The sequence below is a fragment of the Anser brachyrhynchus genome, assembly GCF_964034855.1.
Source record: "Anser brachyrhynchus genome assembly, chromosome: 12".
Lineage (NCBI taxonomy): Eukaryota > Metazoa > Chordata > Aves > Anseriformes > Anatidae > Anser > Anser brachyrhynchus.
In genome coordinates, this window is record NC_137707.1 from 18992936 (window position 1) to 19020934 (window position 27999).

Below are 27999 nucleotides of genomic sequence, written 5' to 3' on the forward strand. Positions count from 1 at the left end.
AAAATTCTTTCCAGATTAGACTTTTCCATTTATATATGTAGTATACCTTTCGGAGTTTATGCATTAAGCTGGTTTTAGATTGGTAAATACTAAAAATATATTGGTTATTTAATGAGTTTGCAAATGTACCATACAATTGTTGAATTGCTTTCTGCTGACATTTTGGCAAGTCTATATATGTTTCAATGAATTTTTGCAGAAAGGTAAAATATCACGAAGACATACACATCTGTTGAGAGAACATTCTCATGAAAATCTTTAAAAACTCTGGATTTTCAAGTCATTTTGTCAAGTAGCAGAAATCGTATTATATGAGCTATCAGCCCAGTCACACAGCACGAGTAGCCAGCTGAGAACACAGCTTCATCCCACACTCACGGAAGTCAATGGAAAAATATCTGTAGAATTTTGTAACTGAAGTGTATTTCCAATTATTTAAACGGGTATCAAATCAGTCCCATCACCAGCAGCAGAACCTATAGTCTGTGAGTAATATATGAGCTATCCTGAGGCTGCAATGCATTTGCATAAACTTTTTGTTGAATAACTTGAATAAAGAACAAAATAAATCAAAAATTGAAATCTATTCACAGTTAAATGGCAAGCTGGAAAAGAGATTTAGCGAGTTAAATTATTCACCAAGCTCCAGCGAGAGCATATTTCAAAGATTCACATTCCCAAGTGAACTCATGCTCTGCCACAGCCTTGCTAAATTTAGCATGAATAAGCATCTCTGGACAAATAACAGCCAAATAAAACAGGTGCCCTAATACATGCATTAAACACCTGTTATTTTGCAGAGAAACACAACCACACATACATGATTTTCATTTGATTTATTAAGATCTTCATGATATACGCTTTTTGTACTGTACACCCAAACAGGGCCTTGTGCCAACATGTATTTGTGACACTACACTAAATAAAACATGCAAAGGGTTTTTCTTTTTTTAACCTGTCTGCTCCACTCTCACCTGATCAATTAATAAGATTTACAGTATCAGTTGGTTATGTCTATTATAATTGCTGTGAACTACTTTTCTTTTGCAATCGTTATGAGATGGGGTGACCATAACTGAAAGAACAAATTCACGTTATGTCATTATGTTATACTTCAGTATTATTTCCTTATGTATCCTGTCCTTTCTTTTCTATACCCATTTGCCATTACTTTCATATTTATATATTTTTAAAATCTTTGCAACATGTTTCTATAAACCTAGAAAGTTTATTTCATTGATTCTATGGGCTCTTCAAGCCTAGTGCTAGATTCTCCACTAAACTGCCCTTCCCATATAATTTACATCTGGATCTTTCTATATGTTATTTTGTCATCCCATTACCTTTCAGTAATGCTTACTCTGTTAGAAGCATTCTACTTCAAAGCAGATGTTACACAACCCTCTCAAAGTCGCTGGATTCTCTCTGTGTACAATGCACAACTCCCCCTTGCATTGCTCAGAAGCCAAAGTGAGTAACCAGTCTCTTGGGAAGGGTTTCTGCACAAACACTCACACAAGCGCACTGAAGTTGCCATACCTGCTTGCACAATCGCTTCACTCCCAGTTCCTGAGAGCACAACGTAAACACACAAGGAGAAACAATGCCATAGGAAATAAAATGGAGAAGCAGAGTTCAACTATGCACAGCTGTTCAGATACCGCCAGAGACCTCAGGTTTCTGGGGAGCTCTGATGCGGGAATCCAGTCGTGAAAGATTAGGTGAGCCAGAAAAGAGCCCTATGTATAAGGAGTACTGAAGGGTGCAGAAACCAAGGACACTAGTGAGTGAATTGAAAATAATACTGCTTGAAGAATAAAATCAGTAACAAATACTGACACTAATAAGCTGAATGACTGGTAGTTTGATCAAACATTGTTAGAAGAGTGATGAGCAATTCAGTCAAATTTGTTAGGATAAATGTTAATTTTATGTTGAAGAATATCTTATTGTAGAAGAAGTGTAAGAAAAATGACTAAGACATAGGCATGTAAATGTGGATGTAAATGTAGATTCTCAATAATTAAAGCTGCTAATAAGTCTTACATTACAATTGGCTGTATTTGCTGAATTCCAATGCTTAAGAAAACCCGTAGCTTTCCACAAGAAAAAAAAAAAAGAATAACAAATCTGGAAACATACTCATTCCAAAAATTAATAGAGATTATCTAAGATAAGACACTTCTATCCAATAGAAAGAGTCATAAAAATAATGAAAAGAATTGAAAACCAGTAAGATAGCATGCAGGAGGTAATGACTAAGGAGATGAAGAGGAGAGAGCTCAGGAAAAAAAAAAAAAAGGCAAGTACAGAGAAAGAAAGTGGCAGACAAACCAAGTTGAAAACCCCAAACTTTGTTTATTTAAATTAGCTTGGTAAAAGAGAAATAGAAAACTCATTGAAGTGAAACCAGCAGTGGATAGGGGCCATAAAATGGAGTGTGAGAAGGATCAATCTGCTAATGGTTTTGACCTCCCTGCTCATGCTAACATGGTCAGGGTGAAATAAAACATTTGTACTTTTGCATGGTAAACAGCAAGAGAGCAGATGATTGTATAGGTACGCTTTCTTATATCAGTGATATTTTTTCCTCATAGTTTATCTATGCGGACATAAAAACAGAGGTAATGATCTACTTAGCTTATGCTTAATTTGCATTCAAGGAACTGAAGCACAGTAAATAATTACTGTCTCTTGGTGTTGTTTTAAATCTTGTTGCAAAATTCTCAAGTGCCAATAAGTACTAATTCATTTAGCACATTTTTCTTCCCCCTTTTAAAAAACATTTCTGCATTTCATCCACTTTGCTTTCAGAAGACAACTGCACCATGGAACAGCTAAACAATAAATAATGTCAAAATCTTCGACTGCATAAAGACATAAGTAGTTTAACTCTCCATGCATAAATTCACTGACTTCAGTGAGACGCATAAAGCCAAACAAGCATCCATGTCTGCAAAATACAGAACCTAATTATCAAAATACTTTTTTCAAAACAAGACTGTCAAATTCTACTTAGAGAATTTTAAGTCTTTTCTACAACTGCTGTACTATATCAAACTTGCTTTGATCTCCTTAAAGAAATGCAAGTGCAAATCTATAAAATAAGCTATTGCTCAAATCTGCTACAGCTGCGATTGAAGCAGGAATCATGCTGACACCTAGTATTTCTTTTTCTCCAGAAACTTACTTCTGAGCATACCTGTTCATAATATAAAATATAATCACCTATTTAGATAGTTTAAGAAGATTTGTATCTTTTGCAAAGGCAACTACTATCTTTTCACATTTGTTCTAAACAAGTTTTTCAGTCTAGCTGACAAGTGTGAATAAAATTATTTACTCTGAGCTTCTCTAAAATTCTTACTAACTTACCTTTCATTATGAGCTTCTATTAAATCTAAATGTGTTATCTATTGCTACATACTTGATCTTAGAGGAAATCAGAAACTGAGTTTCATTTAGATCCTTTGCCTTCCATTTTTTAGTTTCACCTGATATAGTAGAAAAACAAATTTCTTTTCTGATCTTACTTCTGTTTTGCCAGTGTTTCCCCTTTTATACTTTCCTCTGTTGTCTGTGTAATCTCCACAAAAAATAAGTCCTATTTTTTTTCTGTTCATTCATAAGTCTGGAAGTAAAAATCATTCAGATTAACAACATACACCCCTATTAAATGTGCTGAACTTCCAAGAATAGAACATAGAAGATTGACATATGGATTGAGTCCACAAAAAACAGTTTATATCCACAATGTGATTAAAGTGTTTAAATGATTCTCTCTGTGATTAAGTAATTCTCCCTACTGAGAGAATAATTTGGATCTAGCTGTATTTTCATCAGGTCTACTGACAGGAAAAAAAAATTGTATACTTCTGTTATCACACAGACATTTTCAGTAATGCTCTAGAGATGCATACAAGCAAACCTTGGAGGTATATGGTTTCCATCACTGCAACATGTGACTACTTCCCATGCACAGAATGCCTCTTCATAATACTCAAAGTTAAAAAAAGCTATTTTCCACTTTTACTAACCAATTCATAGAGTAGCTGAAGCCTACCTCTTCATCAGTATTTAGATATTTTATTCCTCTTGAAATTAATTGGAGTTAGGAATTTAAGTGATTTACCCAGTGTCCTGTATGGGTTCTGTACCAGGAAGGAGAACCAAGTTCAGCTCTTTAGCATATGAAACTCAGCACACCTTTATTCCTTTTCAATAACATATTTCATTTAAATGCTCTCTCCTTACTTTTCGTTTCTGTCATAGAGAAAACACTCATAATCAAATTACGCCTTACCTTGGCATTCTGTTTGAACACAACAGGAATCATTCCATAGAGAAGAACTAGGAGGATCTGACTTGCTTTGACAAAGCGTATCTTGCTGTTTAAGTACAAACTAACAAAATAAGTTTGGTATTCATAATTTGTGCACCCATATATTCCATTAGACCCTTTAAATCAATCAACTCACCCTTAGAAACTCCACAGGGTGAAGAGAAGACTGAAGAAACAAGCCCAACACATCCTCTCCACCAGGTCCACTCTGTTAAAGATGAGGCCCATTGTCACAGGTGATTCGTTGATGGCACCTGCAAGAAATGTCACAAATGGTATCAGGTGACCTAGTCCCAAGGCATTTGTGGTTTTACAGGTCAAGATCAGCAACTTGAACTTATCCTGCAAGTTAATTGGAAACTAGTGGTATCTGCAGAGCCTCAACACACCTCAGGAAGACAGATACTGAGGACGCATTTCATCACAAATTTAGTTTCTGCTGAAATTGCCAAAGAAAGCCCATATATGTAGCTCTGGAAATCATTCTAAGAGATGGCACAAAACATACATTAAGAAGGTTCCATTCCCTCCTCGTTCCAGTAATTACAAAATGTTAAACAAAGTCATAGTATTACCATAAGGGAAAATCAATTGCTAGATTATGAAAGGATATGTGATGTCAGTATAATTCAAATAATTGTACATATATAAATTAGGTCTACTTCTAAGATTTTTTAATTATTAAAAAGTTTTCATATTGTTCCAGTTAAGAATAATAATAAAAAAAAATCCCTATGATCCCTGAGAATAGGAAATGAAGATAAACTAAAATCAGTCATTTAGGAAAACGAAATATTATCCTTTGAAAACCCAAGGTGTTATTATAAGTACTTAATTTAAAATAGCAAAATGCAATTCTCCCATGCAACAAATCAAAAGCTGCCAAGGAATGTCACATTATCTGCATAGGGAGGTTTTGCTGGATATGTTTTAGAAAGGGGACAGTATATGAAGAAAAGAGGTAACTCAAATGGAAAAAAATAAAAACAAGTTCCAGTAAGGGTGTATTTCCTCAAAAAGGTGTTGTACAGTAATTAAGGTAATTGCCTCTGTTTCCTTCTAGATTAAGCAAGCGAGACTTCGTACACAGTCTGTCCTGTTTTAGAGAGACTATTAAGATAGATAAACATAGTAACATCACAGATATATAATATAAAGAAATGTGTACATTTAACTAGAATGTCCTTCAAGACCTAAAGGTTTATGGTTAGCTGCTTGTGACAAATAAGTGTAACAGTATGCCAAATAAGCAATTAGTTTCAGGATCTCTCTATCTTGCAATAGAACACAGTGCAGCAACTTGCCAGCTAGCACCAACCTCAGCTGATATATTTATATAATGCATAGCCACATGAAGCTACTTAGTCCCACCAGTCATATTGCCAGTTCTCTTGAATTGATAGTCTTTGTCCTCAACAGGTCCCCCACTTAGCTTTTGCATTACACCACAGTGGCACAGCTGTTTTCTTTTGGCTGGGGAAAGAGGGCAAACCTGTTCTGCGCTGAGAGATACTGCATGGGATCAGCATGCCTTTAAGCACTTAAATATGAAAACATGGACCAATATATGGAAGAAATTGTAGTGTTAATATTCATTAAATTATTATCCTTAAAACTTATCATCCAACTCCAGAAACTGTCCTTGACATCAGTACTTTGAATATTTTTCCTAATTAATATGATGAAGAATGCAGAAGAACAAAGGTAAAAGGCCACGACAGGGGAGAGACCCTAAAAAGAATAATTTATTTTCCCTTTCCCCCTCATCTCAAGCTGCAGTATCATAAAAACAGGCTACCTTTTTTTATTATTTTTTTCAATCCTATAAGGCAAAGAAAACACAACAGGTACCAGTGCCAACCTGGCATCCACTGGGCCTTCTGCCTTGCCAAAATCTTTCATTGAGCTGTTAGTTGAAAGTGTGAGGAGCATGCTGATGCTGCAGCTGCTGCTGTGTTTGTTGTGTCCTATACTGGTGGAGCTTCTCCAAGGATCTCCTCCAGAACAGCTCATTTTCAGTTCAAATATAATAAAACTCCACATCAAATAAGTTTCAAAAAATCCTTCTCAGTCAGAGAAATCCTGACAGCACTAAGATGCAGGTCTAAGGCAGCCTTAAGCAGAGCACTGGCCTATAGACTTGCTTTAGGCAAATGAATAATTTACCTTGTGTTTGTTACTTGGCCACACCTCACAACCCTAAGTCATTAGCAGTTGGGCCATTACTGAATGCAAGCTGAAAAGCATTTTTATTAAAAATAAATAAATAAAAATCTGTTAACTGCATGCCCTCTCTCATTATCTAATGTGCTACCTGAATGGATGTTACATGATTTCATGCATCTGTCCTGCATCATCATAGGGGTACCCAACAGTTTAGGTTAACAGAAAAGTTCCAAGGCTGCTTTTTACATCATGGGTAAAACAAATACGGCTACAACACTTAACCTGAGAGAAAGAAGAGTGTTGGAAGAATTGTGTCAGCTGCTAACACAGATCATCCAATTGTGTCATCAATGTCTGAGAATGCTTTGGTAGTCTTTCTAAACCGGGATTAACAAAGAAAAGAGAATTTCTCTAATCATTGTACTGTTCAGAATATTATTTCCAGGGAAGCTTTTAAACGGCACAAATGATGATAATGGTGATATCTTAGTAATGATAAGTATATTGAAAGTCCAATTTATGTTATGCCCACATAGGTACATAGGCTTTCTTGGCCACCTAAGCTGTAGCTATCTGCTGCAGTCTGCTAACCCAATTTTGATACAAGGACCCAGTCCAGGGCTACAAACCCATGGGACTGCAAAGGATTCCAAGCTTGTTGGTTGTGAGGTTGAGCTGTGAGTGCACACCTGATCATAATGCACGCTCCATGCTTGGCACTGATCCTACAGCAACCAGGATTGGGGAGCAGCTGGGAGCTAGGAGAGTATATATTTAAATACCAGCTAACAAGGTAAAACAGAGGAGAGTGACAGCTTCAACTTGTAGAAGAAGAACAAATGTCTACCAAAAAAAAAAAAGTAAAAGAAAGAAAGAAAAAGATATGTGAACAATAGGAAACAGCCCTAATACTTATAGAGCTTTCTCTGAAAGTATAATCTTTCATATTGCAGCTCAGATTATGGTGTGAGACCAGTCCCCAGAGGTTCATATTTTAAAGTAGACGTCAGAGAACTCTTACTATACTTGTAACATTTCAATTTACTATGATAGATCTATTTTAATGTAATAACCCCTACTTTCAGAGAGGTTGAGCACCTTTACCTCCTACTGTCTTCACTTGAAGCTATAAGTGCTCAGCAGCCATGACTAATGGGCCCAATACTTTTTGCCACAACAGGGCATGATGAAGATTTGCATAACTTGAATAATAGTAACCTGCCTAATGATCTGCATTCCCTCTGCAAAGGGTTCCCATAAGATTTTGACATGACTGAAAAAAAAATTTAATATCAGTCAAATTCCAGAAAAATACATTCTAATAGTTTTGTCGATACAGAAATCATTTTCAGGTTATAAGAGAAAAAGAGCTTGTATGAAACAGTAACAATGGAAAATAGGTGCACTTGTCTTCTACACTGACATCTATGGGAAATCCTAAGAATTAGAGGTATTCAGTATCTTAACAAGTAGACCAAAATTAATGGATTCTTAAATGGCGCATGGAATTCATAAGTAATGTAAAATAGTTATCTACATCCTTTTGAACTAAACTTCCTGTCCTGCTTTGTAAAAGAATCACAGAATCGTCTAGGTTGGAAGAGACCTCCAAGATCACCTAGTCCAACCTCTGACCTAACACTAACAAGTCCTCCACTAAACCATATCACTAAGTTCAACATCTAAATGAATCTAAACTGGAGGAAAAAAACCAACATGCTTAATGGCTCCTATTTGATTGCTTAGCATGCTTCCCTACAAAACTTCATTTTCTCAGTAACTATCTCTGTCTGAGAGCTTTCAGTCTCCTGCAGACAACAATGCAGCTTTCTATTTACCTGTAGCAACTGCTTATGAATCAAATGCTGGCTAATGCAGAACCCTAGTTCTCCTGAAAGACAAGGAAACAGTTAAAGACCACTCAGCCTGATTCTGGTGTTTGGAAATACAGTGAAGCTTTGCACTTGTTTGCAGAGTTTAAGACCATATAAGAAAGAGCCATTACAGTAGTTCAAAGCCAACCTCCTGCTTAACAGCTGAAGCATTTTACCAGGGAAGTCCTGCATCATGTGGGTAACCTCAAGTATCTCTCTACAGAAATGCATCAAAATGCAAAGTCATTTTTTATTGCTAACGTGCACATATAAAGAATGAAGCTTGCTCTAAAGTCCTAGGCCCATTTGTTCACAGAATCACAGAAACACACTGAAAGATGGTAGTATGGTACTCTCTGATAGTACAATAATTTAGGTAAAACACATCTAATCTAAATTTTAAAGGATACTTGTAAGACTGGAGTTCCATGAAAGGACAGTAAATTTTATTAAACACAGGTAGTTAGCTGGAGGATATTTCTCTGGCTTCTGGCTGTTTTGCACATATTATATATGCATACATTATTCAGTGTAAATGAGTTATACCCCTTTTACCACATGAAACCCCTAGCTACGCTGCAGATCAGAAATCAGCTGCACAACTGAATTCAGAAAGAGATGCCCATTTGGCTGATCTGAATTCAAAAGAAAACACTTTTTGATCTGGGTTTATTGTAGTGAGAAAACTGCTGCTTCCATAAAATTCAAAGCAAGTAAATGCAGATAGGAATCTTTGTTTATTAGGAATAGTTTAAAAAAAAAAAGTCACTTTAGGCCATAGTGAAATCAGCAGTTTCAGATAGCACTACTTATATTTTACAGTAGACATTTTATGAATAATACTCTTCATAGCTTTCTACAAGCATGAAAATAGGTTTCAGTTCATGAACTACCAGAATATCCTGAACAGTAAGATTCATGTTGTTTCTAGAGTTTTGTGAACAAGACTGGAAGTAATGAAAGACTATTCCTTTATTCTAGTATGATTCCCTACTGAGTGTCAATATATTGTCCCGATATCTAGGGCTCAAAGTCTGTGAAAGTTGCTGGTGCTAAATTTGCAGTGGTGACTACAGTGAATAGAGAGCATCTGCTCCAGCCTTTCAACACATACTGCAGCTGCTGGTGCAATGTATCCTGCTGTGCAGCCCTTTAGGAGATACTAGAATTGTTTCATCTGTGCCCTAATGTTAGAGCTGACATAGGCATAGACAGTCGACATCTTGCCCCCCTTTTGTACCTGCTTTAACTGTAAGCCTTTGGGGACCTGCCTGTCCAAGGTGGCGGAAGTGTAGATTGCAGTAATCATCCATACTTGTGATGTTGCACTCCTGCAATTGAGGTATTTCTGTTAAAGATCGCATCAAAGTTTTAAATTATAACATAAGACAGAAGCTGTACAATCCAGCTATAAATTTTGTACAAGAATAGAGAGAACAGAGACAAGGGAGTAGCAGCAGCACATTGAGGCAGCTAGGTCAAAGACCATGTCAAGAACCTGAAAAATCACAGAAAGACTCTAAAAAGGCTGTCAGACATATCCTCCAGCAGCAGCAAAAACACAGAGACTGTATGAGCAGAGACGGGTTTGAAGTGCAGCACATTTGAAAGAATGTGAGGTGTAGCAAGCAAAATGACTTGGCATTAAAGGCCAAGTCTCTGTGGTAGGCTACATGGTTCTAATGCTACAGAAATAACCCTACAGATTCTCTATAAGAAAAGCTCAGATGTCCAGGGATGGGTATCTCTCACTTTCCCGCTCAACTCTATGGATGAAATAAACTTCTCAGATAATTTTTACTGGTGTTCAAATAGCACATCTCTTAGACGCCAGCTCCAAGATGGATAATACAAGCTCTTCAGTACTTGCCTTAGCGATTGCATCAAAAACCTTCCTTCTTCTTGGGCACCTACTACTTTAAAGTCCAACTTTTCATTTTGAAGAACAGGGGTTGGAAGGGTTGAGGGCAGACTTCATGAAGTAGAGTAAATTAATTAATAATTGCTACCCTACACAGCAGAAGCAGCCTGCAACATCTCTAGAAACAGAAAGACATTGCTAATACACTGTTGTAATCCTGTCTCAGCAATCCAACCCCTCAACCTGTTTCTTTCAACAGAGAAAAAGATGATGCATCAATGACATTGCAGATTAAAAGACAAAAAAAAAAAAAATATGAGTCCAAAGCAGAAATACACAAGACAAAAAGTCAAATGCAATTAGTCAGTGGAAAAAAATATATATATCAAAATCCAACATCCAGAGTGAATGATTCTTGATAGCATTGACTATAATAAAGTGGGAAAGTCAGAAGCAAATTAAATAAATTTATTCATCTTTATTCTGAATTGTCTTCATCCAATATTTAATTATTTAGTTATCATAACAAAACATTTTAATTTTCACTAAATGGAAAATTTGTTCTAACTGCTTCATTGTCTGAAATCTGTGGGTTTTCTAACTCTTCTTCATCCATCAATAATTTCTGAAGTTATGAAAGAACTCAGAAATCCTTTCCTCCGTTGTAGATCACAGAGCCCTCACCTGTCTATGAAATACATTTGTTGGCTATACCTTCTCCAGAACGGTTGTGCAGTTTATGTGAGAAACCTTGACTCCCAGGAGCCAAGTCACTAGTTGCATTCTGTCACTATAACTAAGGTCAAAAAGGTAAGAGAGCCCCATGTTTCTAAGAAAACCGCTCATACTCTGTGGGCTCTAAAATACTGTTGTCACTCCCGAAAGGAGATTCCATCATAAATAGTCTCTGTTGATATAGAAGACAGTGTGACTATATTCTTCAGCTGATGTAAGCCATATGATTTTTACTGCAATGTGTACAGCAGGACAGGTATATTCATAGATATATTAAATTTTACATTATTTTAGAATTTGTGGAGCAAAGCCCTCTCATCTTACAATTACAAATTTCCATGATTACTTCTAAAGTGAAAGTCACTGAAAGAAAATACATCATCTGGAATTATAGAAAGTATTGCAACATTCTGTTATTGATCTGTGAACTCCTGGTCTCATCTAATCAGAATGTCTGTCTTTGTTACTTCCAAACCATTAGTGTAGTCTAAAAGAAATATGTAAGTACAAGCTTTTTAATTGCTCTGTATTAATTTAGAATTAAAAGTTCACAGGAGATGTTTCAAGCTGATTTGTACCTTGACCATGCTGTTTTTTTCATTATTGTGCAGCTAGCAACCCAGGAAAGACTAGAACTATTAATAATCATTTGATCCTGTGCATGCACAAAATATTCAGCCCAATAACATTAGCCCAGCTCAGAAAAGAAATGCAATTTACAATGTAGTCCTTTAAAGAACCATGGAGTGTTAAATAATTCTCAATTAATATAAGTGGAAAACAAGAACTGTTCAAATACAGGTACAAATATATTTTAACAAAGCCATAGCTCCCTACGTGCCTACACCTACGTAGAGTAGCCAGTCAAGTCTTCACCATCACCACTAACATTTGGTGACATTTCCGTTATGCTAAACACCACTTTCTAACATGTTTAGAGTCCTGGATCTCATTCCATTTAAATGGAATCATATAGGCTACAGATACTTTGTGTTCAAAGTAACAGATCAAGAGCTCAAAGTGATGATGCTGATAGTCTTACTATCAATTACTCTCAATTATGCATTGTTATACAAACATCATAAAACTCCATTAAAGATTTCTTTTCTAGTTTCCAGAAGTTTAGGTCCAAGATACTATGAATATTCTAGAATCTTCTAATCTTTAAAATATTCAAGTGATTAATCATAAACAGTGAGAAATATTGTTGTTTATACTTTGTGCGAACTAGGTCACTATGTGGATTATCACTAAATAATCTGTGAAAACATATAATGAGTGGAGGAGCTGTGGTATATAAGAAACTAGCATAATGCTACATTACCTTGCTTGTGAAAGGTTGCATCAGAAAATGGTTACTCTACACAACAGTAATTATATCTTTAGATACGCTTTACTGGCAGGTATATTACACATTATATACCTTAAATCAATATTATTTTATAGATGATACATATAGGATTGAGTAATAATGGACCATTATGTAAAATACTGGCCTCTTTAAAAAGCTATTTAAGAATGATGTTAAAATACTTTTATCTGTTTTGTTAGTTACTATTCCATTTTTTATTGCTGTTTATTCTCAGTCTCACCTGCAGAAACTAGAAATTGAAGTCAATTGCATTGAAGCTAAGAGTGAAAACTCAGTGACTTATTAGGTACAAAACTGTGTTCTAAAGCCCAAAAAATCAGCAAAAAATTAGCATGTCAGCTGAATGTAATCTAGAGGACTTCAGATACACCAGAAACTTAACCTAGAATGTTGATAATAGAGTACTCCATTCCTTTCCATCCTTCTAACATCTTCACCCCTTTTATGCCTTTTCTTCTTCTCAGCAAAGTCTCCACTATAATTTTTGCCATGCCAAGGGTTTCATTAACAGACAATATAAATTGCTGGTAGTAAAGATCAGTTAAAACAAGAACTTCTAAGCTTTTGCTTTTCTCCTTAGCAAAAACCTCACATCTCACCAAATAGTAATGTGTTTTGTTAAAGAAAAATATTGTATTTACAGTAGAAATTCAATATATTTGGATAATAACAACAAATAATTACATTTAAAAATTGTAATCTTGAATTAAAACATTTTCTACTAGAGTAACAGACCCTCTAACTGTTGATAGTTTCCTATAGTTTAGAAATAAATTTAGGAAAAAGGTTTTCTGGATTAAAAACAATCAATGATAATTTGATTAACATGACCAATTTTTGCAGAAATAGTGATACCTCTGAAAATAAAAGCCAAGAGAAAATAAAGTAATATAATTAAAATATCATTTATGAAGCTTGAATCTATACTAATTTATTTACTGGTATTTATAACTCTATTATATTTACTACTATAATAATTCCCCAAAGTGCCATCATTCATTACTAGAACAAGCAAAATCAGAGATGTTTGTCATTGAGATGTTTTCTTTGTTTGGCTCCATTTCCCTGCATTAAACTTTGAATATAACATGACACAGAGGACGTAAGTGAAGCACAACATCTCCTTGAGACGGAGCGTCAAAGACTAGCAATGGGAAGCTCCCATTTAAGATAAAAGACATATGGAGTTAAAAAGTATAAAAACAAAGTTTTTCATGATGACTCCTCCCCCCCACCCCCACCCCCCATCCTCTTACAGAGTAAAACCTTGACATTTATTCTGAGAAAGACTAGTTCTAACAAAGCAAAAACAACCAACATGGCTAGCTGATGTTCATGTTTCCCTTTCGCAGATTCTGGCCTGCCCCAGAGAAATTAGTGTGTTTAAGGAAGTATTTCCACAATTTGTCCCAGACATTTAAGCACATTTTTACCAGATAAACAGTATTACAAAAAAAGAAGAAAAAAAAAGAGAGAGAGACTTAAAGTAAAGTTATGAAAAACAATGTAACCTGATACAGTGCACCACATAATTGGATAAGAAGAAATGTCTATGACATAATTAGATGAGAAGTTATGGTCAAACGTGTCAGATCAATAAGCAATAATGACTGAGGCAGAAAGCATCTCCATTGAGATTAATGGCCATGTGGGGGAGTGTTCTAGTACTACATTCAGATCCATTAACTCCACAATGTCATTGGTGATTTAGCAATTGCCCTATGGTTTAGTCTTTATTACAAGTGTATGGTTGTTTTTAAAGAGAATATCATTAGGATATTTTGTTTTTATTTCTATTCTTACTCATGCAAAATGTGGCTTCATGCTACACTAAAACACCACATAATAGTAATTTATATCCAATTATTTTCTTATGCACAATTTCTGTTACTGAATTACCTTTTGAAGTAACTCTAGAAAGTAATTTTGATATGACTGAGTGCTGAGCAAATCAAATTTTGACGTTTTAAAGTGAATTTAATGCTAAGGGTAAATTTATGGAAATAATTAATCACATTCTCCATTTATTCTCCAGAGAGATACATCAATGATAAGAGCTTGTAAGCTTTCCATAAGATACCTGTTCTTTGATTTTAAAACAGGACAACCTCCAGACCTTTTATTTCCCAGCATGAGTCCTAAGATAGCTTAAAATGGCATCAAATTCCTTCTTCAAATGTACACGTAGTCTAAGATAGCAAATTTATCCATTTCTTAATTTGTCCATATTTGAATTAACACAAATCGGGATTAACAGGGAAACACTATTTGAATGAAAATAAACCATATGCCCTTTGTACTTGCAACTTATGTACTATATGTCCTTTGAGTCACCTTTGACTTCAGTTCTGTCCCACAAGCAATAGTTCTACCACCAAGGCTAGAGAGTTGCTGAATAAGTGTTGCATCCTTTCACATTGATAACACAGCCCCCACCAGCTCTTAGTTGAGCATATTCAAATGGAAGTGATTATGAATTACTTTTGATTTTTCTCTTGACTGTCCACAAAAAATAAGATATGATACTCATCTCCCCTAAGCATACACAACTCTCCTAGTGATTATACAAGAAGTTCACATAGGGCAGGACTGGATATAAATGGAAGTTACAGGCAGGTAATTTGAAACTCAGAAGATAATCCTCAAAATTAACTCAAGAGGCAATATTTCACCTAGTTTTGTTACAGAACTGCTAACGGACTTGACCCAGATCATTATCAAATGGAAATAAGTGAACTGACTTAAGCCATATTCAAACCAGAGCACAAGTTCTTAGCACTGCTGCCTTGTTTTTTACTGTACCAGCAAGTCATTGCAACAACTAAAATTTCTTGATAATGACTGGAATTGGCTGTACATTGGCAAGCTGAAAATACCCTCAGGCATGTAACATTTTCTTTAATAAGCTTAAATTAATCAACAAGTACACTGTGCGTATGTAAACAAGTCAGTTAAAGGAAAGTAGTAATGTAAAAGTAATATTATCACTAATTTCTACACTAAAAATAACATAGAAGTACTTCATAGTATTTCAAACCCATAGTGGCCTGTGGCAAAATTATTCTGGTTTTTAAAATAAAATGCATTATTATTGATATACTTTCTTGAAACAAATAAGCTCAATCTTCTAAAGCACTAAGGCCTATCGTCATTCAGTTTTTCTCAAACCAGATTAAGGACATCTACCAACTTCTCAAAGTCTGAACAACACAATTATTGCAGTTATGCTGCAAATTTATCACTCTCTTATCCCATTGGTGTATTCTCTTTTTTTCCTGCTAATGTAGAAACTAATGAAGGACAAAAAGGAAGAAATATACCATAGCCAAAAAGAAAAAAAGTGCATTTAAATGGCTGTTTTTGATTTTTCAGTATACTCATTAGACTTAGCATGCATGGTCAGAATAACAATACCAGCAAACCTTTTTTAATTGCACATTCTATTTACCCCTATTGCATGCATTCAACCTGCAGAGAAGAAAGACATTTAAAGATTACCAAGGCAAGTTTGTAATGAAGCGGATACCTCTTTGTCTGTCCTTGCGCCAACAGCAGCAGAAGGGATACTAATTAGAGGGTGAATTATTATCTTCCCATGGTGCACTGCAGGGGCATTAAAAATGAGTGTAGTTTGTTGCTTTCCTCTTAGATGGTTAGTTCTGGTTTAATATATTCTTGTTTCTAGGTGAGCAGCAGGGGACAGTTTTTATGATTATAATTGTTGCATAATTACTGGCCTAAGGTTGCCTATTGTTAAATAAAAATGCTGAGATACTAATGTTTTATTGAACAGTACAAGTAGATAAAATTGTAATATATTTTCCTGACCAATATAAGCCTGTTATCTGGCAGTTTGGTGACAAGTCTTAAGTTGTCTTGTGGATATAGACTCTGATTTTTTTTGCAAAGGCTAAAAATAAAATGCCTTTTTATTTTTACCTGAAATAAATTCAGTTTTTTAAAAAAAGAAGTTCTGCTTTAAATTGTTCCAAAGAGAGGGCCAAAGTCTCACGTAACCCCTGTCAGGTCTTACCTGGTAAGAAATGAGAAATGACCTCAGAATTAAACCTTGTAGACTTAATTTTTTTTCTTCTATTACAAATATACAAACATTCTAACTTTTCTGCACATATTTTACCCTTGCAATAATCCAAAATTACTTAAAAACATAGAAATGAATGACAAAAATAACTAAAGAAAAAATAAAGAAAAATAAGAAAAATTCACTATAAAGCCAAAGCAGAAAATTATATCTTCTTTGGTTCCACCTTAGGTAGCAGAAGAGTTGTCTGAATTTACAGCAAAAAGGTCAGAAGAGGCTACTTTGTTGTCTCACGATTTACCCAGGTGGAGATTTATCTGCCAAGCCACCTGTTCTGCATTAAAACTCCCTTTAGAGAAGCATTCTGAAGGCTAAGGATCAGCTCCTGTCACTTGTGCCTGTCACATTTACACAGACTTCTTTTTGAATTGTGCAAATTCTAAAAGTTGTCAAACAATTATCTTAAATAAACAATGATATTTTAACCTCATCTTGTTCTTTCTACAAAGAAGGAGCAAGACTACATAGGAGAAAGGTAATCATTTGTAAGAAAGAAAAAAAGGGAAAAGAAATTACTTTCATCAAATTTTTCAAAAGGCAGTTAGAAATTTGCTCAGCATTGTACTAAAGCTGATAAATTTCTAATAAAGGTTACCCTTATGAGCTGTTCAATGGCAAAACTTTCGTTTTTTAAACTTAGTTCAGACGAGTAAAACAAGAAATAGCTACAAATGAAGAATAAATAGAGTCGAGAAAAAAATTAGTTTTCTTTAAGAACCTTAAATGGTCTTCCAATGCTCTTTTTCCTGTTGAGCCTGTTCTTCCTAATTACTTTTCCTTCAGACAACATAGGCCTTACTCACACACTTCCAAATTGAAGCATAGGGTCAGACCTTTAAAGATCTGGAGAAACCATCCTGTTGCCTTAGGAATCATTCCTCCCCTTGCTGCCTTCAATCTCTTAAGTAGTATCTCAGAAAACCCAGAGTTCCACCAGCTTATCTGAGACTTGCTATGGCTATGAAGAACTTTTTTTTGGAACGAAGCAAATGATTTAAAGCATTTACTAAACTACTTCCCCCCCCCCCGCAAACAATTACAGACATTTAAAATTCCTTAAAAGTAAGGCACTTGTAGCTAGACTCCTCTTTCATATCCAAACAAACAATACATTTCAAGGGAAGAAGAGAAATAAAAAACACCTCCAAGTACTACAGCGACTGTCTGGAAGTTTCTCTTCAAAATAATTCTCCTAGAACGGAAAATATGTCAACTCTATCCACACTAATGCCTACTATTTCAGTGATGTTATATCTAAGAGATACATAAGTGAAGATAAGCATGGTATTATTTGCAATTTGTTAAAATCACAGTTAGCATTTTAGTGCTCAGGACTTTATATATTGTTGTAGAGTGCAAGAAAAAAAAATTTACTATTGCCCATTCACAGTTGATGCAAAATGTGTCTAATAACAACCTTCTCCTACTCAAATCATTAGTATCCTTATTTATTTAACTTCTTCCGCCCTGACCTAGAAAATACATCAGTCATTTTCTATATTTGCAATAAAATGCTGATCTACTATGCAAGTCTATGCTGGCAGCTTTATACAATACTTGCACTGCAACGTTCTGCTGGTTGCCAATCTCAGAAAACCCCTTGGTGTTGTTGAACAATAAGAGATCACTGACATTTCCTTCCTCTCCAGTGAATGAACTCTTTAAAAGCTAGGGCCACCATAGAGATAACAGAAACTAAGGAACTGATGGCAGGTGTCATCAGTGGAGTATTATGCTATTGTGATTAGAAGTATACCAGGCTGCTGAATTATATTGCGCAAACATCAAAAAAGCAAAGAAAAAATGGCTGTGCAGATTTGTAAACTTCATTTGAGAAGAAAGCTTGGTATTTTTATCTAGCTTTGCATTTCTACTGTGGAAACTATCAGAAAATCTCATGGTTTCCCACAAAAACGTTGGTGCAACTTACTGCTGCTTATTTGCATATTTAAAAATACTTTTCAGTAACTTTAGGAAGGAAACTATATGGTGTATTCCATTTCAGAAAATTTGAATTATTCGGCATTCATATTCACAAATGATTTTTTTTTTCTTCCTACTTGTAGCAATCTCATTTATCTCTTTTGGCTTCAGATTTCTTTTCTTTTTCATTGTTTGCTTGTTTCTTGGTGAAAATAACCCCATAGCAAAACATTAAATTCTGCAGTGATTATATTTACCTAGCTCTGTGTAACTTTTCCTAAACAAACACAAAAGGGAAAAAAAAAATCCTTTGGCTTCACTCTATAAATTCCAGTATCAAAGCATAAAAACTCACTAACCACTTAAAAGAGTGTGCTAATTTCAGCCTCCTCTTCAGACTCCGTTCCAATAAATTGATTTTAAGTACATGCCTAACTGAGCCAGAAAGAGAAACATTTTTCAGTTGCAATTACTTATTTTAATTTTAAGCTTTCATCTTTTCCTATGATTTTCTGCTAAACAATCTAAGTTAAAGCAGTAAGCTAAACATTTCTATTCATATATTTGAACAATGAAGTTTTATCAAGCCTTTTTCATCCAGGCCGCTTTTCCTGTACACTGACTGGGGCATCAAAAATAATAGCCTATATCAAATAACCCTTCCTAGTTCTCAGTTACATTAATATAGCTATCTATAGCTCTTTCACATGTCAATGTAATTATTGCACAAAAAGTAAACAGATGCTTTTCCAATGTATCTAGGTTTCAAAATTTGAACACAAAATATTGTTGTTTCCATGTTTTTTCCTAATACTTTTTTTTTTTTTTAAACAGTCCAATTCCGTTCAGGTTGATCAGTTAGCTTTGTTTCTGGTTCTCACTTTTAGCTCAGCATTGTTGGCTTTGTAAATGAATAAATAAATAAATGTTGAGTTTGATAATGGGTTGCATTTACCATTATAAGTCCATAAAATATATATAAGTTCTACAAATATTTTATGTTCAGAAACTGAATACATGAGCTAAATTATGACTTAGAGGTTTCTTGTTTCCTTTGTCTCTGTGCTATATGATCTATCAAACACCTCCATAAGGACTTAGCATCTTTGATTTATTTGCACAAAGTGGCAACATAGCTACTCACTCTCTGCCTGTAACTGAGGTATAAATAGTGATGAGTGTCTCCACTTGCCAGGCAGACACAATGCAGAAGAAGAGGTTTGATGCAAAGCACTTGAAGATTTTGCAACCTCACCCCCAAAACCAAAGATACTAGAAGAAACTGTTGCTCTTTCTCCTAGGTTGTGATAAAGATCAGGCTGTACTGTTCAGTTACTTGAATTATTCATAAAGCCATCTAGGAGAACAACAATTCACAATCTGTAACACAGGTTTAAGAGGTATTTAGGTTTTTAAATCAATGGCCCCAGAGATGCAAGGAACTCTTATCAGCTTTCATTGTGTCAAGCCTGTGGTGTTGTTTTGTTTTCCCCCTCCTGTTTGCATTACTAGTTATTTATAAATCTACCCTGAAGACCCCAGGAAGAACCAACAGGATTCATCCACATAGATTACACTGAGGCACATGAACCAACCTCCTAAACTGGATATTGAATAGATATTCAATCTTGGCTTTTTATCAATTTAAGTAAAACCCAATTAAATTTGTGTGTGTGTGTGTCATAATTCCTTTTAAAATGAATCAAAAGAATATTAATATATTAATATTATTAATACTAAAATTATATTCAAATTATATTAAAATATTAAGAACCCATGCAGTGTTTTGTCCAGAAAGACTGCAGTGATCTTCCCAAAAGAAATGCTTTTATTCCCTGGTACTGACAAACATCTCTGTTACGAGTAATTCAACCAGCATCAGAAAGAGCCTTGCATTGATACAGTTAATAACTATTTGCATGCATAGGCTGCTTTTTATAAGTATAATGACAACTGCATTTGTGCTCATGAATTCTATGAAAGGAAAGACCAATCTTTGTCGCAGCAAGACCAAATAGGATTGAGCGGCACCTTAAAGGTCTCATTGTGCAAGCCTCACTGGATTTGCTTTCATCGTATTATTTAAAAGACAAGGGATTGCCCAAAGCAAGGGTAATCAAGACCTAAAGAGTGACTGCTTAAGCAAAATGACAGATGAATATAACCACTGTAAAAATGAGAACACAGCACTAAGGAAAACTCCATTTCAAATAAGAAAGAAGAGAAAATATCTTCAAATGCTTTCTTTTTACAATGCTATGAGACATCTTGGCTGAAATCTGATTGTCCATTAACCTGAAGTTTGGAACACTGAGGAGAAGAATTAAAATTTAGGAATGGGAAAAAAGATTTCATTTCCTAAGCTGAATTTACCTTGTTATCACCCTCTCTATAAAATAGGGAAAATCAACTCTGTGGTTAGCTGCACAGCATATTAGATAATAGCTTGAACCTCTTCCCCAAACATACATACAGTGGGAATTTTCCTAACAAAAACAGCAAAACCACACAGTGCTATATAGTGTTTTAAGTGATAGCAATGATATGAAAAAGAGTTGAATGTAATGTAAGCTGGGACAATTTCCAAAGAGATAAATAGAGATACCATAATGTAAAAGGTGTTTGCTTCACAATGGGGAAGAATCGGCAGGGGCTGGGGAGGAGGCACAGAGAGAAATGCTGCAGGTTTATTTCTGGATCTCAGTAACAAAGGCCTGACAAGAAATGGCTTAATAAATTAGCTGTTCTGATAAGAAAGAATAAAAAGGAACATAGGTAGTGAGTAAATCTTACAAGATTCTGGGAACCCTGTATTTGTTTAGCATTGGACAGATCCTGCATGGATTTTTCCATGGCACACTGAACAGCCCCTGTCTGTGGAGAGAAGCTTCTCCTTTTGGATCAATCCAGCTATTATATGATTTTTCTTACAAGAAAATAATTCTATTCATTATTTCTACCATCACACAGAAAAGAAGTTTACATGAGACTTCTTGCTGCACTTTCAGACAAAGGCAAGGACACCGAGGTAGTGCAATGGCAGTACCAAGCAGGAGCTGCTGCAGGTTTCTCCATCACACTGAGCTGCCGAGGTTATTCTACAGCCAAGGGATCTGTGCTGGCGGCACAGCACAGCTTTGGGGTTACTGAGAGTAACCGTATTGTGAATCACCAACTCCTCAGTGTCCACAGGGCTCCCAGTCAGGAGCAATACAGTGTTACAGAAAAACAAAAATGAACAAGAGCTTTTTTCTACCAAAATTTCTACAAAATAATGTCACCTCCGTATCCAATTGGAACAACCTAAATTATATATATATATTTATAAATATATTATTATATTTAAATATATATTATATATATATTGAGGACCAGAGCAAAAATTCTCATATAGCTTTATGCTCAAATTAAAAAATAAAAAATTCAAAAGAACATTTACGTATATTGACTTGATGATGCGCAATACAAAGAGAAAGTGTTGACAACTCATAGTTGACCAAAGAAATAAGTTAATCCAGCTCCACGTGAACCTGTAATTGAAAACAATGACTTATAAGACCCTGTCTCAAATGTGATTCTGAGAATCCAGCACTATAAAAGGGAAGGAAACAGGAGAAGATAGAAAAAAGATGCTAGGGAAGACAAAAAAAAAAAAAAAAAAAGAGATTGTCAGCTAGGGGAAGAGAAGGTCAGAGAAAATATTGGACAACATGGAGAAAAAGATGGTCAAAGACAAGATCAGAAAAGAGAAGGATAGAGACGAAAAGAGGACAGAAGAAATCTTTTTTGACCTTATTTGACAGTCTTAAGAGGTCAAAGATATTGAAGAAGGTAAGAGAAGCTTGGAGAACTTCAGAGAAGGTCAAAGAAAGTAGAAGAGTTGGAAGAACTTCTGAGAAGGGTCAAAGAGGATCAGAGAAGTTCAGAGAGGGTCGGAGAGATCACAGATTCACAGAATCATCTGGGTTGGAAGAGACCTCCAAGATCACCCAGTCCAACCTCTGACCTAACACTAACAAGTCCTCCACTAAACCATATCACTAAGCTCTACATCTAAACGTCTCTTAAAGACCTCCAGGGATGGTGACTCAACCACTTCCCTGGGCAGCCCATTCCAATGCCTAACAACCCTTTCAGTAAAGAAGTTCTTCCTAATATCCAACCTAAACCTCCCCTAGCACAAATGTTCCCACAGTTTTCCTGTGCTCCAGCGTAAGTCCTCCACAGGTTGCAGTCATTTCGGTTATGAACCTGCTCTGGTATGGGCTCATCCATGGGTCAAAGTCCCCTCCAGGCTGTGACTGCTGTACCATGGAAAACCTCCTGCACCTCTGATCTTCTTGCTCCCTCTGTTCTCTCCTCCTCCATGTTTTTTACACCTTCCTAAAAACATTTTCATGGAGGCAACACAACCTCCTTCAAATGGCTCTGCTTTGGCAAGTGGTGGGTCCATTGCAAAGCTGGCTGGAACCAGCCGTGTCCTGCACACCGCAGCCCTTGAATTCCTTCCACAGAGGCCACCCCAGCAGCCACATCTGCTTCTAAAACCTTGTCATTTAGATCCAATAAAGAAGTTAAGAATTATTAGCCTACTACTTGTCTGTTAAACTCTAGAGAAAATGAGTTTTTTCTCCTAACAGAGAGGTAGGGAATGTATGTTTGAATAATTGAGGACTTCAGAATCCACTAGTTATGAATAAGAAAAGAAAAATAAAAGGACAGAATAAGCCTTAGTCTCCAGTCCATGTCACTAGTATCCATGCAGGTGGTTTGTTTTCAGAACTTGGAATAGGTTTGTGATAATTAAAAAAGGGGTAACATTTTTTTTGTCTTGTTTTAAAAGAAGGTAGGTAGTCCTGATGTTATTTTCGTGGATATAAAAAGACTAACACAATCTCATTCAAGAAATAAAACAAAACAAAAACAAAACAAACAAAAAAAAACACTCCTTGCCTCTTTGTTGAATTTGATACAGTTGTGACTCCATTTAAATTTAACTCAATTTAAATGTATTTAACTATGTCAGGGAAAGAAAAAAAAAAAAAGGTTTAGAGGGTTCTCTTCACCAACCCTTTATTAAAAATGGACTTAAAATCATTTGGACTGTTTTAAAGACTGGTGGCCTTCCTTCCTTTCTGTGTTTCTGTGAAAACTCATGGATCAGTAATGATGACATTTTCACCAAGTAGCAGTGACATGCTAAATTAGTCTATATCCTTTTGGCAAATTAACAATGAGCATTAACTATGAAACTTTAAAACCAAACAATATCACTGATACAAAGCTAAGAGGGTTTTTTGTGTTTTTTTTTTTGTTTGGTTGATTGGTTGGTTTTTTGAAGGAAGATAATTAGAAGAACAACAAAGAATCTTTAATGCTGAATTTTTTAATAAAATGGATGCAAAATTAAACATGTAAAACACAACAGATGAAGAAGCCAAAAAGACACAATTTAGTAAAGTATAAATGCATACTGTTCATTCCTATTTATCACTACAACAGGGAAATGTCAAGGAGTTTTAATGCTTAATGAGCCCATCAAGCTTAGAATGCACCAATTGTAACATTTTAGCTAATTGGCTACAATATTTTTGTCTTCAAAGTCCATCCTCTGTGTACCCTTTCTCCCCCTCCAAAATATCAATGCAAAAATTGAAAATCTTTCCCCAACTGATATTACACTTATTATTTTTCTTTTTTTTCCAAACAAAGCATTGTGTAATTTGTGGGGTATTTTTGAAGGAAACAGATCAGACAAAATTCCAGAAGGAGGTTTTTTTTTTGCTTTTGTCATGGCTGAATTTTTATTATTTTTTTTTTTTTAAAGATAACAACATAGTTAATGTGGTGGAACAATAATCAGTTCAGCTTCTTGAGGATGTTACTTCACCTTTTACTAAAGCTTACATTAAACAAAGAAAACCTTGCTAAGCTATCCATAGCAGATGTATAGCATTGATATCAAGTTTATAGTTCAGAAAAATAAATCACTACCATTATAGTATCCAATATTCTTAGAGATCTTTAATCTCAATATAAATTCCACTCTGGGGTCATGAGAGAGGATGTGTTTATGGCTTTTTTTAGGCCAGAATTTATTTCATTCACGTGTCCGCAGCTTTAGTATGCATACCTCACATGACCTTGTGCTAGAAATAACATAGGTGTATAAGGAGACAAACCTTTGCTTACTTTGACTCCAGAATGGGTTTGCTATAGAATGTATGCTCTAGAATATATGCTAACTGATGAAAAACATAAATTACCACAATGACTTTCTGCTTTGCTTCATTAAGTAGGTGTGATCTAAGTGCAATGTAAACATACCATCAACTTTCCAAGTTTGAAAGTTCCATTGAAACCTACTTTACCTAAGACTTCCAGAACATATCCACAGATGACTGTGATACTTCTTTGGAGGTATCTGAAATTGATGTGTATCTTTCTATTGGAAGGTATGAAAGTAGCTCATTTAGAAGAGCACCTAGCATAGAAAAAATTTGCCAGGCAATAGCTAATATGGGATGATACATTGTGATATCCAGAAAAATTAACTTTGGTAAATTTCAAAGCTATACAGAATGTTTTTGAGGACACTCGATCCATAGGAGACTTAATACAGAAAAGAAAGGATCTGAGCCCAACTGCTAGTAGAAGAAACCATTGACATGCTTTTTTAGATTGCTAGGTTTTTAAAACCAAGAAATTGGACAGCAACCTGTGTTCAGAGCAGTCTGCAACATTTAGATGAAACCAAAAAAAGCACACGCCTAGATACTGTTTTTCTGTTTTGTTTTGTGTTGTTTTTCTTTTTTCCTCACTGAGATATGGAAAAATAAACAAATAAAAAAGAAGAAATCAAGCAAAAATTAAGAATAACCTGATACTGCATAAATCATGCATTGGATTCTCTACAGAGATAGAGTTCTTTCACCAGACAAGAATCTCTTTTTGTTTTCATCAGTTAACTTTCTGACAGTAGATGTGTCAGCTGGTAATGCTCATTTTGGCTGAAGATTATCTATTCAGCACAAGCTTAAATTAAGCCAGCAGGGAACATCTCATCTCCTCCCTCCAAATAATACTCCCCTTTAAATTCCAGTAAATAATTTTTATTGGTAAGAGACCTCAAAGATTAAAAAATAAAAAAAAAAAAAACATGCTGAATGATTGATACATATTACCCTTGTTAAGAGGCAGCTGACACCAGCTGGCCTCACGCTTCATCCAACTTGCCCATTAAACCTGCCTTACTGCTCTGAATGTGTTCATATAGCAGGATCTCTGGAAAAACCTTGGAATCCTGTCAAGCCACACAATCATAACTATTCAATATAGTGTGCATAATTGTATCAAGCAGGGAAACAAATATTATTATTATCACTGAACAACTAAAAGGTACAGAGCTTTACTGAGTAGCATTAACACTTGAATGTTATATAGTAGCAGTGTCTTTCAGGGGCCATCCAGGTTGGGAAGTGTTCCTTTCATCCCCACAACTGCTAAACCTTACCAGATTGCACAATAACATATTAAAAAATAATAATAAAATAAACAAACAGAAGTTAGAGAAAAAAATGGGGCGGTGGGGCAACAAAACTGTGAAATACATGCACTATTGATTAAGTAGCTGAAGCCACCGCTTTTGTGTTATGCATTGATTCTCACACTTTTTTTTCATTTGATTGATGACAATAGTGTTTCATGTCAGCTCAAGCCACAATAATATTTTACAACCATGTTTGTGAGAGCTGAACTAAATGAGAACAATTGGATCAGAAGGCCCTCAGTCACATTTCTTTGATTTAGTGAAGCAGGAGTCTATCTTTATTGTGCTGTTGCTAAAACCATCAGTAATTAAAGCTGAGTGCTTAAATCTTTGAAGTTCATCAAATAACATGCCCAACACGCTTGTTTACTGCTAGAGATGTGCTAAACCTTGAATGTAACCAACCCAGTAAAAGCAGTCCACAGAAGATTTAAAGAACCTCAGTAAGTATATGTTAGAATAATTTTAGAGGAAAGGCAAAAGATGCACATTTTCTTTAAACAATTCAGCAAATAGCTCTCAAATTGTAAAGAAAATGCAGAAATAATGTAGTTTCTGATTATGCTCCTCATGTTAATTTTCTTCCAAATATGGAAAAGGACTACATTTGGGAAGTAACACCAATTAAAAGAACAATAAGATTCTGATTAGAAAAAAAGATATATAAATGTGTATATATAGGCCCACTCCAATTCAGCAACACTTCTGAGGAATTTAAGTTTGAAAAGGACCTTAAGCATGTTCTTAAACACAAGCTCAAACGTTCTGTTGAACCAGGGTTCAAAATATTGCTTTTAAAAGACAGTTCAAGCTTTCACTTTAATAGCTTTGTTAACAAAGTGATGAGCTGTGTTGTTATTCTATTGCTATCTCTAATAACGGTAAGTATTTTTCCTTATAAAGCCATGGCTGCTATTCCTTTCAAATTGTATTTAAACAATAAATAAATACATAAATAAATAAATAAAACACTAACTTCCTGAGTTCTCTCCCTCTGCTTGAACCAATCTTCTAGACCTAGCTTCTATTAAACAATGTCTTGAATTATAAAATTTTCACCTATGTTTGAAAGTTATGCTACTTTTGAGCGTCTCTAATGTCTCACCAGTACCTGTCACTACAAGGTCACTTAGCATTTGTATATACGTATATTAGGTAATTTATTTAAATAAACTAGGACTCAGGTGAAAAAAAAATGTATTTTGTCAGACAAGAAAGTCTGTGTTTGGATGAAGAAAATACACCTGGGAACTTGTCCAGTTTTTACAACAAAAAGTAGCGCAATGAGAATTTTCCAGTCAACTTCAGATATTACAGTAATAGCTTATTTCTGGTAATCCAAATCCGTAGGATCCCTCACTTAAATACACAGCCAGTATGCCTGTAGTGATGATTATGATGGCAGCATATCACTGTGATTAACAAATATGTTTCTGTAAGGAGGCAATTTTAGCAGAGAAACGGTTAAATGAAGGTTCAAATTCTTCTCAGATGGAAGAACCATTGAAAAGCAGGTGCTGAAAGCAATAGATAGGACCCTGGAGTACAAGGATTTGAAGTTTCCTTAGAGCTCATTGAAGGAACCTAATTTTTTTTATTATTATTATTATTTAAAACACAACATCAGAAAGGTATGTTAACTAATGTTTATGTTAATTAATCATTTAAAGGCAGACTCTGCAAAGCATTAGAAACCACACAGAATGTCGTCATGCTGTCTGTGTGCACACTACAATAGTAACAGGTCTTTTTTCCCCCCCTCTAACTACAATGATTCTTTTTACTGTTTTCTTCCCCTCTTTTTTTTTTTTTTAATTTAACACAATGTAACATCAACTAGAGAGAACAGTCAGCATGGTAGGTTCGCTTACAAGCAATGTCTACTTCCAGGTTTCGTGACAGGACAACCCCCAGACCCAACAGAAGTCAGAAAGGCAGCCTCAGTGCACTACTGGAGCGGTGCAGCTGCTCTCTGTACAAGCAAAGTACTCAGTGCAGCGTTGTTCTTCTTCTCACTCTAAGGGGCAGCTGTGCTAGAAGAAAAAGATAATATAGTCACTGCTTAAAATATTTAA

At 35.2% G+C, this 27999-nt stretch overlaps 1 protein-coding gene across 21 annotated transcripts in view; it reads right to left on the bottom strand.

The window, feature by feature from the left end:
- Nucleotides 1–27999, bottom strand: part of LOC308176790 (uncharacterized protein) — a 259830-nt gene that overhangs the window by 197066 nt on the left and 34765 nt on the right. For 13 of the 21 annotated variants that reach the window (XR_013938604.1, XR_013938605.1, XR_013938606.1 and 10 more), the window contains exons 3-4: nucleotides 27796–27957; nucleotides 4479–4596 (exon numbers count right to left, since the gene is read on the bottom strand). The gene's annotated coding sequence lies outside the window, so the exon portion shown is untranslated. Of the gene's footprint in view, nucleotides 1–4478; nucleotides 4597–4731; nucleotides 4828–6790; nucleotides 6810–9622; nucleotides 9714–15876; nucleotides 15954–16383; nucleotides 16613–23750; nucleotides 27958–27999 lie in introns of those variants that run through there. The other 8 variants (XR_013938602.1, XR_013938603.1, XM_080552993.1 and 5 more) reach the window with 6 other exon arrangements.